Source organism: Pan troglodytes, chromosome 4 (assembly GCF_028858775.2).
Source record: "Pan troglodytes isolate AG18354 chromosome 4, NHGRI_mPanTro3-v2.0_pri, whole genome shotgun sequence".
NCBI lineage: Eukaryota > Metazoa > Chordata > Mammalia > Primates > Hominidae > Pan > Pan troglodytes.
In genome coordinates this window covers 42,417,804-42,432,091 of record NC_072402.2, presented here as the reverse complement: position 1 = coordinate 42,432,091, position 14,288 = coordinate 42,417,804, and the positions used below count along the sequence as shown (strand labels likewise).

The 14,288-nt window shown below is 42.7% G+C and overlaps 1 protein-coding gene across 4 annotated transcripts in view; it reads left to right on the top strand.

Annotated features, from left to right (window-relative positions):
* The first annotated feature begins 2,970 nt into the window (after nt 1–2,970).
* ARHGEF28 (Rho guanine nucleotide exchange factor 28) overlaps nt 2,971–14,288 on the top strand; it is a 314,548-nt gene continuing 303,230 nt past the window's right edge. For 3 of the 4 annotated variants that reach the window (XM_016953152.4, XM_001151367.8, XM_001151239.8), the window contains exon 1: nt 2,971–3,056. The gene's annotated coding sequence lies outside the window, so the exon portion shown is untranslated. Of the gene's footprint in view, nt 3,057–3,341; nt 4,024–14,288 lie in introns of those variants that run through there. The other variant, XM_054684292.2, reaches the window with a different exon arrangement.

The window sequence follows — 14,288 nt, the reverse complement described above, 5'->3', positions numbered from 1 at the left end:
ATCATCCTATTTCTATTCCAGAGTTTGTTCACCTCCTATTAAATCTACCGTTTTCTAGTATCTTGCTTTCACTTAAGAAACACTAGTAATTCCCTAACTCACATGGCTAAACATCAGATTTACAATTATCCAATTTTTGAGAATTATTGACAAAGGAAATATAATGAAGGCCAGGAAATAATTAAATAGATAATATAATTAGCAGTGGTTATAATTCATTAAAGTTTGAAAATGGTGACATTTTTCTTCTTGCATAATGGATGTGATAGTTCAATTAAAAAACAAATACTAAATACTCCAGAAATGCCCTGTGTTGGGACTGTGAAGATTACAGGGGTAAGGAACAGGTTTTGTCCTTGAATTTCAAGTTGAAGAGAGGATAAGAGCCTACAGTTGTCCAACATGTGACAGTTAATATAATCAGGTGCTACACTGTGTAGTAAGGCCATTATGCTTTGCCAAAGTTCAGAGGGTAGCAGAAACCAGGACAATGTAAGGATTTATGGAGGAGGTCTATCTGGAGTGAAGTATGTAAGGATGAATGGGGATTGAATCTCTAGAAAAGACAGAGCTGAGCTAGGACATTGGCATAATACTCACTAGGCAGTTAGAATTTCCCTAACTGAATGGCCAGCCTGGTTTCTTGCTGGCTGAATGTCCCTTGTCTGTAGAGAATATATAGTCTTTGAATTCAAAACAAATGCTGTCCCAGCCAAGCTTAGTGCCAGCAATGTCCTGAGTGACCTATATCTGGAGCAGTGAAATCAATCAGATGCAAAGGGTTATTTACACAACTGATAGCTTCCTGCCTCAGATAGTCACGGCTTCTTTTAAGGTTGCTGAAGCAAACACTTTGCTTAATATTTGAACCTAGAGAAGTTGAAAGCCAAGTGCGTATTTAAATATTGATCAAGCTCAGGGCTTGAGAGCAGGCAAGAAAACTGCAGCTAGCATTGTATGTCCTTGGGTGGTGAGAGTTTCACAATTACTAGTTTTGCTGGTTTGTTTCTTTTTAGTGGGGAAGGGGCTTGGGGGTAACTTCTTATAATATTTGTTCCTCTTTCCACATTTCCTTGTTTTTTAAAAAAACATACATACCTGCCAGAATTAAAAAAAAAAAAAAGAAAAAGAGGGCTTCAGTACTAGTGATATGAAAAAGGACAATAACAACAAAGGCTTCTAACACATCACCATGTTTATTCACCAGAGTTTGGAAACCATTTTTGTCTGGCATGTTGATTCAGTTAATCTTCAGTTCAAGTGATTCTCCTGCCTCAGCCTCTCGAGTAGCTGGGATTACAGGCACGCACCAACACACCCAGCTAAATTGTATGTTTTTGTGGAGACGGGGTTTCACCATGTTGTCCAGGCTGGTCTCCAGCTCCTGACCTCAGGTGATCCACCCGCCTCAGCCTCCCAAAGTGCTGGGATTACACGTGTGAGCCACCATGCCCTGCTCAAAATTTTTTCTATTTTTGAAAAGAATATTATTGCTTTTATTTTTATCTTGTGTACCTTGACACTGGGCAGGATATATATATATATATATATATATATATATATATATGCTTTTTTTTTTTTTTTTTTTTTTTTTTTTGGTGGCAGCTCCTGAGGCCAGGCCTTGAGTTCACAGCTCTGTGGGGCTGAAGGTGGAATCAGCTGGGATGACAGCCCAGGTCAGGAGTGCAATGCCAGTTTTGGGGTCCCTTTCCCAAGGCGGAATTGCAGCCTTTGCCTTGGAACAGGGCTAAGGCATTCAGACACACGATGGTCTTTCTTTTGCTAATCTCAGCCTTTCTCAGCATTCGTATCAGCAAGGTGGGCTGGGGAAGGTGGTGGCTGGAAGGGAGACAGAAAAGGCCCAGGCCCAGGAGAAGTGGTGGTGGCAGCCTGGGAGCTGGGCTCCATTCTGGCTTGGGATCTTGGTGGCCAGCTTCCTCGGGCCACACCTTTGTTATGGTTCTGTGCGTAGCCAGTCTTCAAAGGAAAAACAAAGCAGAGACTCAAGGTGATTTTATAAATTTTATTAGAAACTTTATATTTCAATACTAATTTCCTTACAAATAGTCTTAACTATAACACTTACTGCCACAGCAGTCTCAGATCGGCAATTTTACCTTTAAAGCTGCAATAATGGTCTTAAGTCTGTATATGAGAGCCTGGCTGATGAAGAGGCTTGGCTTCTGCTCTTGGGGCTGTCATCACATCTAAGAGGAAAACTGCTTTGGAGGATAAGGAAGTCCCCTTCACATTGCTGTTCATTGTAAAAGTGGTTATGGTTTTCATACGTTTTTGAATTAAGACTTGCAGCCACTTGCGTGCATAAACGTGAAGGGAATCGCAGCTTGCAAAGCTCTCGGCCAGGGAACATGAGCTTCAAATAAGAGGGCAAATGCTGTTTTTAAAAATAATATTTCCTATTGTAATAGACCCGGGCCGTATTATGTCACGGGTGTGGTGGCTTTTGGCTGGGAACAGCCTGAGCCTCCCTCGGGCCTGGCACAATTTCTTTCGCGAGCGGGCAGCCCAGCGCCTCCCTCGGGAGGCGCCAAGGCGTGGGGGCGCCCGGGGCGCAACTGGCACTCCTGTGGCCCGGCAGGTCCGCGCCAGCCTCCGCGCCTCCGATCTCCGGAGGCCACCGGCCGCAGCCCCGCAGCGGGAGGGGGCTGGCGGAGACAGCGCGGTAGGGGCAGCTTCAGGTTTCCTCCTGGAGCCGGTGTCGGGCGCGGCCGGCGGGCGGGCCCGCCATGTGATGAGGCCGCCGCGAGCCGGGCCGGGAGGTGGGCAGGCGGGGATCCAGTGGCAGCGGGGAGGCGCGGGGGGAGCGGGGGCGGCACCCGCTGCTGGCGCAGCCAGCCGGGCCCGGGCGCGCGGCCGCGGCTCCACCCCCTAAACCTTGGCTTCAGCCCGGCCGCCGCCAGGCGTTGGCATCGCCGGGGAGAGCCTTCCGGACTCCGGGCGGCGGCTGGCTGGGGGCGCGTTCCGAGGCGCCCTCAGGCAGGGCGCGGGGGCAGAGCCTCGCCTGGGCTCTGGAGGCTGCGGGGCCATCGCTCCAGGTAAATGCTCTTTGGGACTCCATCGTCTGCGTTTCCCTGCAGCTCTGGGCGGAAAAGTTTGTCCACCTGAGTTCGCATCCGCAGGGCCACTTTCTCCAGGGTCCCCAGGGATGCGAGGGTCAGCAGAGGTGACCGGGGAACCGCTGCAGGCGCTGCGGCGCGAGGGCTGGGCGCCGCCTCCCGCTCCCTCGGGAGCGGCAACAAGTGGAGAGGGCGGCGCAGCCTCGTGCGGCGGCGGCAGCTGCGGAGCGCGGGGTCGCTCGGGCGCACTGAGAGCCGGGGGCTGGGCGGGTGAAAGCCCCGCCAGTGTCCTTCGGGAGACAGGGAAATAAACAGCACTCCTGCGGTGAAGAAGGGAGAACGTCGAGAGTTGGTGTCCGCCCTTCCCATCCATGCTTCAGCTCCGGGACTGAGGGTGCTTGGCAGGGCCAGGACCGCAGAATGCAGACGGAACGCAAGCTCAGGACACACGCACTACCACTTACTCGTGTGGAAGCATTTGCTGTGTTTCAAAAGGCATTTATGGTTACCTTGGTTGGGAAAGGTGGTCAGAATTATGTGGGACTCCTTACGCTTATTTTATGGATTTGTTTCCCCTTAAATACCCGGGGTGTATGTGGTGGTGCCCCAGCCTTCCCGTGCTTAGGTTTTCCTAATGACAGGCCGGTGTTTGGCCAAGAAAGCACCATTTGGGTCGAGGGCTGTATGGAAACTGGGTGCTCAGGCGGCCCTGGAAACCCAGCTTTGGTTTCCCAGAGACTAGTTAGATTTCTAAGAAAGAATCCATCTCTATAGGCCCACAGCGTCCCCGCATTGGTTGGCTGGGTGGGCCGAGGAACAGTGGCAACATCTGTGTTTGTGCAGCTTCTCCCGCCTTGACCCCTGCCTGGGTATCCACACATCTCCTCACACCAGGAGTTATAGAGGTTCACCACGGACCACACCAATTGGGCAAAATCCAAAGAAAGTAAGATCTTTAATTTTCGTTTATAAAGAACTGATCATTTGGGGTTCCATGGGGCCCCTGGCTTTCTGAAGCGTTGTTATCTTGTGTTCCTAGGCCCTGAAGCTGTCAGGTGTAAGTGAAATCCTGTTTTCACTGCAAAAACAAATCAAGGACCTACCCTTGTTAGGTTCTGTGGCATCTACTTTGTACATGACAATCCAAGCATAGTGATGACTTCTGGGAAACCTGGGAAGGTTTCTCTAGATCTGTCCTGGGTTTTTAGTTACACATTCCTAAAGCACATGGGTATTTGCCTAATCTTGATTAATAGCCAAAGTAACCCCTTTGGAGTATTTGGAGAAAAGAGATGAATATGACAAAACCCTTTGGAATTTTTAATACAACATAGTATTTCAATGTAATGTTCTGATGTGGACTTTATATGTGATTATTGGGCTGATTAACTTTGATCAAATAGGAATTTGGCTAGCATCAGATCTTATAGCTAATGGTTAGGGAAACTGAGGCACAGAGTTAGCTATAGAGTGTGTGACTCAGATGAATGTCTTGGGCAATGGGAGAATGGAGAACAGAGAATCAGTGTTTGTCCTGCTTTTGACTTTTTTTTTTTCCTTATCAAAACCACACAATCTGGCCAACTAAGAACAGGTTGTATGGCAGGCGTGTCATTAGACTTTCCTCTGAAGTACCCAACTGTCCTTTAAGCAGTTTATAAACACTTAAAGGTAAAGAAGAAAAATAGTAGTTAATAACTAAGTTTCTATGAAATGTCTCAGAAGCCTCACTTGGGTGGGTTTCATACTTTTTTTTTTTAATTATGTGAGTACTGCAGAAGAGTTTGGAATGTTTTCTTATTGTGTTCTTATAAGAAACTACACTTGTGGCTAAGACTTAAATTGGGCAGGAATTTCAGGTGAGCTCTGATACATGACCTCCTTTAGTATGCCCCGTGAGAAAAGACTATGTGTTCTAAGTAGGTATTAAAACAAATTGCAGCATATACTATTACTTCTATGTTAAACATTCTGTACACCACTATATTGGTACCCAAGCTCCAACAAGTCCTGCCAGTTTATGACCAAGGACTGAATTCCAAGAAAAAAAGATTCATGATATAAATGTTGGAAAAGCCTCACCACTTGGGCATGGCTAGGATGGTACTGAACAGAGCCTAAATTACCTAGGCTGACTATAATTTTATTATGCTTTTATTTACTAATCAGATATGACAGATCTGGTTTGTGTAGGTTTTGTGTAATTGCATTTGTATTTATGTTGCTTTTAGTGAAGCAGAGTAGCTCTGGGATCCCCCCGCTGGCCCCCGCCCATAACCTTAAATAAGATTTGTTATGAAGAGGTGGGTCAACCTGGGCAACTCCTACTGAGGATGTAAAAACAGTGTTACATTTGAAGTGCACCAAATTCAGGGAATTCTGCCATGCTAAAGTTGTGCTGTAAATATGCCACCCTGTCAGACTTGAGTCCACATCTCTACTTAGGCAAAGCTGGGCTTTGAGATATTTTTCTTGCTTAAGAAGTGTAGGTCAGGTCCTGTATCACAGAGCATTTTGCTCTGTTTGGATGATACTCTGCCATTTTGTCCAGTCTCTGTGACCCTTAGTTCTTTTGTTATTATCATGGTATTGGAAGTTCTCGGAAGCCCAAAGCAGTGTCACTCTACTATTTTGCCATTTTGACAATCTCTATTATGGGGCTGTCTTTCTATGAACATGTTCTTCATTTACATTCATTCAACTAATATTTGTTGAAGTCTTACTATGTGCCCAGCACTGCTCTTTGCTTTGATTCTCTGATCTTTGGATTCCATGTTGAAGGTGACACTTTTCTGGCTTTAGAGTTTTTAGGGTCTGTTGCATTTTCGGAGTAGACTTTTGCACACTCCACATTAAGACATTTGGCTGGCCAGGGTGGGGGTGGTGGCTCATGCCCATAACCCCAACACTTTGAGAGGCTGAGGTGGGAGGATTGCTTGAGCCCAGGAGTTCAAGACCAGCCTGGGCAACATGGCAAAACCCTGTCTCTACAAAAAAAATACAAAAACTAGCCAGGCTTGGTGGTTTGTGGTGTGTGCCTATAGTCCCAGCTACTTGAGAGGCAGAGGGGGGAGGATAGCTTGAGTTGGGGAAGTAGAGGCTGCAGTGAACTGAGATGGTGCCACCACATTTCTAGTCTGGGTGACAGAAAAAGACCCTGTCTCAAAAAAAAAAATTAAAGACATTTGACTGGCAAAATAAGTCATGTAACTTATTTTTTTAATGTGATAGTGCATCTTCTTAATTGACTTCCATTTTTCCCTTGAAATTTGATCTCAGGCACAATAGTAATTTGCTTATTTGTAACATTATTGCTCCTGGACTTCTTCTCCTGGATAACCAAGATAATGAGATCTGACATCATTTTTTAATGAGAGAAAGTAAAAAAGTATATAATTGAATAGTGGGCATTTGTTCCAGTGATACTGGTTTTGAACACTTGTATAAAAATGTATTTTAATTTTCAGAGGTGTTTTCTCTTGTTTTAGTTTAATCTTTGCCTCAATTATAAATAACTCGAGGTCTGATTTCTGTAGAAAGTTAACATACAAGCGATGTTCTCTTAAGAGCAGATGAAAATGTGTCTATGAGTGAGGACCAACAGGCAGAAATCAGCAGTGGTGCCTTTGCTCTCCATAGTAGCCTGTTCAGAAGAGACCTTTCCAAAGCCAGCAGGCAAATAGCATTCTGCCTATTTCTAGTGGCAAGCTTTGTGTGACTGCTGTGCACATGATCATTGTGCCTTTAAAAAATATACACTTGAAATGTTAATATGCTTCAAATATATATAATAGACATTCCCTTAATAAATAGATGAAGTGTATATTGTATATATTAATGACATTTGTGGTTTAGCTTTTCAATTCATTATCAAACACTAGTGACCATGCCCTTTCTGTTTAAGGCTTACTCCTTTTCTTCCATCATTTTATAATTCAAGAAATTATATTTCATAAACTCTCATGAAGTGGTTTAGAATGTGGACTTTGGAGCCAGACTGTCTGGGTTACCCAACTTTGCCCTGGCTATGTGACCTCTCTCTACCTCAGGTTTTTCCATTTGTAAAATGCGGATAATAATAGTAACCTGCTTCAACTGTTGTGAGGACTCCGCGATTTAATTTACAGAGAACCCTCCTGGTAGTGCCTGACAGAGAGTAAGTTGTAGTTATAGCAAATGGAAAATAACCATTTAAAAAGGATAAAAGGGTAGCAGGTTTTTCAGCTTTCAGAAGGCAGTGAGATGTCAGTGTGACCCCAGGAGAAATTGCCCTAGGCTGGGAGTTGGAGGAAGGGATGGAGTCCTCTGGCTTTCCAGTTTTGTGACCTTGGGTGAGTATTCCTACTGGAACCCTCTCTGGTCCCAGTTTCCTCATCCAGTAAAATGGAAAGGATTAGACTGGATGGTCTCTAAGAGCAACCCATTTTTTAACATTCTACTCAGTCTTGATGAATTGAATGTGAATGTGATGTATTTGTCAATTTGCTTTACTTGTCTTGGTCAACACTACTAGAAATGTACTGTCTAAAAGGTTAGCATTGTGCCTGCAATAGGCATTTGAATAGATGATGAGCTGTCACTCTTATTACCTTATCTCTCCTTGACTACCAGACAGTCATCAGGTTTAAATGACTTGGAGTTATCTTCCTGGACTTAGTCCAAAGAGATTTCAGACATGCAAGTCCAGATTCCTTGTGTGGGCCATATGGCTGCCCTAGTCCTCTTCTTCTGAAGAACCCCTCATGTAGAAGAGGGGTGGTATAGCTCTGGAAAGAGGAAAGACAAGTGGGCTGACTGTTTAATTTTATGATAAAAATAATTTCTATCAGGCAAAGAAGTCTCATGAAGGACTTTTAAGTATGGTGAAAAGCAAGAGGTTTCATTGGGCTGGATGGTTCAGACAAAGTCCCTCGGGGGCTTATATTTTTGTCTTTTCCCACTAAGACCCTGATTTACTGTCTGTACATTGTCACTGGTTCTTTTTCAACAGTGCTTCTCCTTTTCTTATTTCACCAGCCTCCTGGTTTGCTGTATGATCAGGGGTTAGAGTTCTGAAAGGTAGAGGATATTCAGTGATTAATGAGACTACTGACTATAGGTTCTTTACTTTGAGCCTCTAACCCAGGATTTCAAGCCCTGTTGTTCACTGGAACCACCTGGGTTCAGAATCTCTCAAGTGGACCTGGCATCATTTTCTAAAGAGGTAATTCTAATGTACAGCTGGGTTTGATAGCTACTTTCCTAATCTTTAGGTGTTTCTGGCTTCCTACATTGCACAGTGCCTAGGGAAAACGGTAACACCTGCTATTTCTCGTGCTGTTACTGTTATGCTGTTGGTGGTGTGTCAACTGCCTCCTGCTGTTTCTCCCTTGTGAACTCTCCAGTTCTATTAGCCAGGACTAGTACTGCCTATGGAACATGTTGTGTGTTTCTGACTTCTTTGACTTTTTCCTAGTGGGCCCCTTTTCCTCCCTTGCCAACAAGTATTGCAGTCCTCAAAGCCCAGCTTAAACCACTTTCTGTCTGTAACCTTCAACTAACTTAGTAGCAACTGTGCTGCTTTCCCTTTTGAACTCCTATCACCCTCTCATTTTTTACTTACCACCTGCCCCTGGGTTCATTTTGTGTTCCTATATAGAAGTCTCAACTTTACATCGTGACTGTAGCCCATTAATGACAGGGACCCTGATTTAGGCTACTTTGTAGGGTGCTCAAAGTAGAATATAAACATGTTGGTCAGTTATTTAGTTATTTTGCTAACTATCATCTCAAGTCCTTCTTGTTTGCAGCACCACTGCAAGTACTAGTGGTGGTGTTTTCCTGGGTATCCGATGTGGATTGTGTTGGAAAACACTGGGGTGCAGGGGGAGGAGGGCAAAGTTTGCTCAGGAATTAGGCAGTCCTTCCCAGATGTAAATGGGAGACCTCATGGACCTCTCTGAGGAAATTGTATCCACCTGCATGGGGAAATGAATGAAATTCTTGATTAGAATCTGAGTCTTTGGATCGAAAGAAACCTAAAAGTTTTTCTCTAGTCTCCAGAAGGTGCACAATTCCCCTGCATGGCCTATCTCCAAATGGTTGACCAGTCTGTTCTTGAATACCTTCAGTGATGAGGACCTCATGACCATAAAGATAATCCATCTATTTGGAAAGCTTAGGCTTTTAAAAACAATTCTCCCTTATCCTAAGTTTGTCATAGTTCTGCTATGTGGAGGCCATTCTGAACAATTTCTCTTATATGGCAGCCTCTAACATTTAAAAAAATTAATTATATATCCTACCTTCAAGTCTTCTTTTATTGAGGTTAGAAAATAAAAATCTGTTTCTTCAGCCCTTGTTAAGTGACATGATTTTGAATCCTTTCACAAACCTGAATATTGGACATATTCCAATTCACTATTTTCTTTTTAAAGTATAGTTCTTCCAGATGCTATCTGACAGTGTAGAGCAGCAGTCCCCAACCTTTATGACACCAGGGATTCATGTTGTAGAAGACAGTTTTTCAATGGACTTTGGTGAGGGGGATGGTTTCAGGATGATTCAAGTGCATTATGTTTGTTGTACATTTTATATAATGAAATAATAATACAACTCACCATAATGTAGAATCAGTGGGAGCCCTGAGTTTGTTTTCCTGCAACTAGATGGTCCTACCTGGGGCTGATGGGAGACGGTGACAGATCATCAGGCATTAGAGTCTCATAAGAAGTCCCCAACCTAGATCCCTTGCATGCACAGTTCACAGTAGTGTTCGCATTCCCATGAGAATCTAATGTTGCCACTGCTCGGACGGGAGGTGGAGCTCAGGCAGTAAAGTGAACGATGGGGAGCAGCTGTAAATACAGATGAAGCTTCACTCTCTTGCGTGCTGCTCAACTCCTGCTGTGTGACCTGGTTCCTAACAGGCAGTGGACCTGTACTGGTCTTTGGCCCCAGGGGTTGGGGACCTCTGGTGTAGAGCACAGATCTGTCCCCCTTTCTTCTAGGGAAGAAGTGACACCTCATGGTTAAGATTAGCAGCTGCAGGTCAGAGAGACTTGGGGAGACTCATGGCCTGCTGCTTCTAGCTTGTCTTGACCAAGTCACCTAAACTTTTAGCCTCAGTTTTTGTCTATTTCTCTCATAAGATTGTAAAAAGGACTCAATAAGATAGTCTATATAAAGTGTTTAGCACAGAACCTAAGAGAATAACTCCTCAATAAACAATACCTGTAATTTTTTTTTTTTTTTGAGACGGAGTCTCGTTCCATCACCCAGGCTGGAGTGCAGTGGTGTGATCTCAGCTCACTGCAACCTCCGCCTCCTGGGTTCAAGCAATTCTCCCATCTCAGCCTCCTAAATAGCTGAGATTAGGGGTGCATGCCACCATGCCCAGCTAATTTTTATATTTTTAGTAGAGACAGAGTTTCACCATGTTGGCCAGGCTGGTCTCAAACTCCTGACCTCAGGTGATCTACCCCCATTGGCCTCCCAACATGCTGGGGTTACAGGCATGAGCCACCATGCCTGGCCTAAAAGTATTTCTTAACTGTACTATTGAGTTTCCACATTCATAGTCATCTCAAAATTAGTTTCTTTTTATGTATGTTGCTATGGAGCCATATATCCTCATTCATGGAATTGTGCAATTGGGTTTTTAGTCTTATGAATAATCTTAATATTTATCTTTCTTGAATTTATTTTCCTGTGTTTGACCATTTTTTCCTAGTCTTTTAGAGTGTTTATACATTTTTCATATTCACTACCCCTTTTAGTCTCAAGGTATCCATAGGTTTGATAAACATTTATTCAATGCCTGAGGAAACAATAAAAGTGTTATTTAGGCTGAAATCTAGGGCAGAGCCATTTGATGTGTCTATGCAAACTTCAGTTCAGGTTGATGTTTATCAATTTCAAGTAGACTTGTTCAACTAATTACTACTTATTTGTATCAGCATCTGGTTCTTAATCCCCCATCTCCTCATAAAGATATATACTGCGTCTATTATATCTCTTTGTCTACCAGTCTGGTAAATTATCACCACATAATAAAATGGGGTTATTCTCAAGTGACTTATTCTTTGGGAGCACACACTGGCTCCAAAATGCCACTGCTTTTTCTTCGAGGTCCTCATACACCACACTTTTAATAATCTGCTCTAGAATCTTAATCTAGGATCAACATGAAATGCCTTCTGTCTATAATTTGTAGAATCTGCCGTTTTGAAAGTTGGAATGACATGTGCTTGTCTCCTGTATTGAATCCCTCTGTCATTGTCCACAGTTCCTGATGGATTATGGTTAGGAAATCTCATCAGATTCTTTACTATCCTGGCATGTCCAGCAGCCTGGAACTGATTCAGACCAGCTTGATGCTCTCTTACAATGGACTTTCTCACTTAGAGATGTTCTTTCTCTCCTTTTTAATTGAAAAATCATTCCTTTCTAAAAGGAGACAAAATACAAATAGACATGGAGGAAATCTCATTTCTTTATCAGTCTTCTATGCTCTATCACCAGCCCCAAGCCAACCTATTCCTTTCTTGACATTCTGGTTTTAAAAATAGTTGAAATAAAAATTTTAGTATCCTTAGATTTTTAGAAAACCTCAGGTTATTTGGGCCTTTAGACTGTCTGATACAATTCTAAAGAGCATGACTCCCTCATGTTTGTTCTTGCAAAGGGCCAGGGAAGAGGGTAAAAAGAAAGCCATTCATGGGCCGGGTGCAGTGGCTCACGCTTGTAATCCCAGCACTTTGGGAGCCTGAGGCAGGTGGATCACCTGAGGTGGAGAGTTCGAGACCAGTCTGACCAACATGGATAAACCCCGTCTCTACTAAAAATACAAAATTATCCAGGCATGGTGGCACATGCCTATAGTCCCAGCTACTCGGGAGGCTAAGGCAGGAGAATCGCTTGAACCCAGGGGGCGGAGGTAGCAAGTGGGCCGAGATCGCGTCATTGCACTCCAGCCTGGGCAACAATAGTGAAACTCCATCTCAAAAAAAAAGAAAGAAAGCCATTTTTTTAATCATTTATGTATGAGTGGAAAATAGCACACACCTAGGAATCAGGAGACCTGGCTTTAGTCTTGAGCTCATTGAAAGTAATCTCTTCATATCTCCAAGAATCAATGTCTTTTCCAAATAGAAGGACTTTGGTTGTTTCTATAAACTGTGATGATTTCTTTAGGTAGTGATTTCATTGGCTATTTATAAAGCTTGATGGAGATGGAATTTGGATATGGTAGTGTAGTAGGGAAATTAAAGTCCAGGTTTATCACTCTGTGGAATAACCTGTCTCCTTTTTTATTATCAGAAACCCACATTTAGGTATAAGAATCAGCTCATCTAATGTAAGTGTTGTCTTTCATGGAGTTGTCAACTTTGCAACTTGTCAAAAACTTTTCAGGAATGGATTTCTGGAAGTTGCTTTTATAGCAGTTATCACAGCCCCTAGAGATGTAGCAGGATTCAGCTGGCCATTCCTATTCTTGGAGAAAAAGAACAATGCACAAAACGCATTGCCAATGCTTTAATAGGGTTTTAACTGATGGATTTTTAAGGGCGAGTGAAATAGAAGTATTTCTCTTAAGTTCTATGTTTCCTGACATATGTAACTGTTATATAAAATACATGTATATTGTTTCTTCTCCCATTTGATCACCAGAAATATTGATATCTTGCTCACTGACAATAAAACAGTGTCAAGGACTCCTTGATGTTTAGTTAGAAAAGTTCCAACTTGGACAGAAATTTGTTTATTATGAGACAAAGGTCTTATGTCCTTTGATTTTTAGTCTTCTTGTAAAAATGTTTTAGTGTTAATAAAAAGGTGCTTAAGATTTCAACTATAGATAACTTAGGTTGTTACAATAAAAATGAACCCTCTAGGTTATCTTCTTCGTATCTACAGAAAGTCCCAAATTAACTTTTCACTTGGCATGCTTGTCTCACAATGGTAGGGCTGAGCTAGAGAAAATTCAACTTTACCAAGAACAGTTTAAAGAAACTACATCTTGACATGAATGTTAACAGTAATTTGGATATTGTTTATCAGAGGTTTTTTCGTATTAAAAATAAAGAGTAAGTTTTTTTCCCCTCTCACATTTATGGTAGGAAGCTTTATCTTCATCAGCTGTGTTGCACCTTTGTGGACAGCAGCAGAAGAAATTAGAAGTAGAGAGATGTTTGGTGTTCAATTCATTGAAAAACAGTCTCTTTAGTGTGAGTTGGAAGTGATTGCTGGTTGTTCACACCATTCATCATAGCGGGGTAGTAGAGTGTGTGCAAGATGAAGGTTTTAAAAAGATTGTCAGTCTGAATGTAGCAAAGGTTGGATCAGAAGTAGATTTGGGTTGAAGTCTTAGCATTGCCACTGATATACAGGGTGGGTCATATCACCTTTCTCGGCTCTGGTGACCTCATCTGAAACCCAAGGGGCCAGGGTCAGACCATCTCCATGGTGTGTTCCATCTCTCAAGTTCTATGCTTCTGTGGAGGTAAGGATGGTGTCTTAAGCCTCCCTCACATTACGAGCATCACGCTTGGCTCCCAGAGTGCTTTCACACACTTGACTGGCAACATCTAGATTGTTCAGGAAGTTGAGTTTGAAGATGGTACTTCAGTGTTGCATCTTTATGGGGAGAAATGATTGCAAATACTTTGAGATTACCCTGTCATGGCAGCTCATGTTATTGTTGTCAGAATACTTCATGAACAGTGAGGTGGAATCAGCCAGTAATAATCAAGTAATTATTTTTAATTGAATTTTAGGATGAATGAAAATGGGTGTTAATTTCATTTTAACATATTGAACTTAATGTACCTAACCCCAGTGAGGCTGGGTGGAGAATATGCTCTGAAATGTATGGCATTTTTGATAACTATCAGTTTTTAGCTAAAATAAGAACTTTTATAATGGTTCCATCCCCTCTCTCCCTTCCCCTAACCCCACTCCCATCTTTCTCTACCTCTCCTCCTTCTCTCAAGAAACTTAGGGATTTTCCTTCTGTTTAGTCTCACAATTTTTTTCCTCAAAAAGAGATAGCAAATCTGTAAAACCTCTAGTATTTTATGTAGTTCCTACCTAGTGGTATGAAAGAAAACACACTTGTGCTTATAAAAAGGTAGTATTTTAAAGCATGACATCCTTCCACTTTTCACTGAGCCTCAAGATAAAGATATTTTATTATATTGGTGATTTGGACAATGGATTTATTCTATTTGG